This window comes from Octopus bimaculoides, chromosome 6 (genome assembly GCF_001194135.2).
Source record: "Octopus bimaculoides isolate UCB-OBI-ISO-001 chromosome 6, ASM119413v2, whole genome shotgun sequence".
Classification (NCBI taxonomy): domain Eukaryota; kingdom Metazoa; phylum Mollusca; class Cephalopoda; order Octopoda; family Octopodidae; genus Octopus; species Octopus bimaculoides.
The window spans coordinates 18,535,842-18,537,645 of NC_068986.1; the positions used below are offsets into that span (position 1 = coordinate 18,535,842).

Consider the following 1,804-nt stretch of genomic DNA (forward strand, 5'->3'; position numbering starts at 1 on the left):
TACATACTTTTCTTTTGCTCTATTCGTTTTAATCTTTTACTAATCTCAGCTATGGGATTCCGGTTAGACCGTTTGCCAAATACTGTGAAAAAACCTTCGAAATATTTAGCAAACAGTATCGATCTCAGATTTTCTTTCTCTTCTGAGAGAAACTAACATGAGTTACACCCTTCAATGGAAATTGGTGTTTATGGAAGAAGATACCACACATATTAACGCCGATTTACAGCACTATAAACAAACAAAAGGAAAGACTAACACGTACTAACACACACTTTCTTGTTTATTCTATGAAATTGAACTGGCAAAATATTGTTCAATAGTAAATTACGAGAAAAGACAATTCAACAGAGCACCATGCAATTTGATCGAACTCATGGTAGCCAAGCGAACAGTTTAACCATTCAGCCATATCTACGTATCGATATTGATATCGATTGTTTATTATTATAAATTCTACGCACATTTACAGAGTAAATTGTCGCACTGAAATGTTTAATCATATGTCAATATACAGAATAAATGCTCCGATGACTTAGGTTTGGTAATGACGTACGAAGAAATATATTTTAAATATAATAGAGCATATGGATAGCGTACTTCCATAAACGCTTACTTATGCCAGCCGACCTTGTCTGAATTAATTCTGTGGCAGAATTGGTATGAACTTGAGAAAAGAATGATCATTCAAACGTATCCTACACGTCTCAAGCCATTGTAAGTACATAAACATTGAACGAAAATAAAAGAATGGTGAAATTAATGCAAAATTTCCTGGATAAATAAATAAACATTAGCAATGTTACTTAATGTTTGACTTTATTTTAATAAGAATAAGTGAACATGATTTACATTATTTACATTTGACGGATATTTGTTCTCATCTTGTTTCTTGTTAACACAATGTTTCGTCTGATATACCCTCCAGCCTTCATTAGGTGTCTTGGGGAAATTTGCACCTGGGTTCTTATTCCTTAGGTATTTTTCGATGTTATTGTCATTATTATTACTTTTTTTTTTTCGGGAATGTTCGATTAAAATTTTATGTAAGAAACGTATGTGCAAGTTGCGTATTTTTGAAATAGATTATTCAGCAGAAATTATCTGGAAAATAAATAAAAGAGAGTAAATACATGCGCGCGCACAGAAACACACATACACACACACGCGCACAGACACACACACTCACACACACAAACACACACAAACACACACAAACACACACACACACAAAGAAACAAATAAACAAACAGGCGACACACAAAAACCTCAAGAGAACCTTACGTAAATCTTTTAGGGAACATGACGCACTTTAATTTCGGAGGATAGACTGTAATTATTGTGGTAAAGCCCTTTGGATAAAAAGAAAATTCAGAGGCTACCGTTGGGATTCGAACGCACATCATCTGTATATATTTTCGCGCTACACCTCATTGCTTATCTGCTTCAAGATCCAACCCTCTAATACACGAATTGAACCATCTTCTCCTGAAGTTTCAAAAGTCTTGTGACGTCAACAACATAGGATTCCCGGTGGGGAGAATAAGGATTCCAAAATAGATGTAAATATTCAAATGGTTCCTTTGCTACAGATGTGGATATGTGTCCCAAGAGCAGCATTCGACATTTACTTTCCCAAATGTTTTTATCCCAATATTTAAATGTTAGTGTGTGTGTATATATATATATATATATATATATATATATATATAACTTACTTGGAAGAGGATGCGTGACGTTCAGTTATATAATAATATAAATAATATATACATATACATATATATATATATATATATATATATAT

The 1,804-nt window shown here is 33.0% G+C and overlaps 1 long non-coding RNA gene across 1 annotated transcript in view; it reads right to left on the reverse strand.

The window, feature by feature from the left end:
• Window positions 1-873: 873 nt before the first annotated feature.
• The window catches only part of LOC106872301 (uncharacterized), a 39,423-nt gene continuing 38,492 nt past the window's right edge, over window positions 874-1,804 (reverse strand). The window contains exon 3 of the long non-coding RNA XR_001409754.2: window positions 874-1,104. This is a non-coding gene — a long non-coding RNA (uncharacterized LOC106872301). The remainder of the gene's footprint in view (window positions 1,105-1,804) is intronic.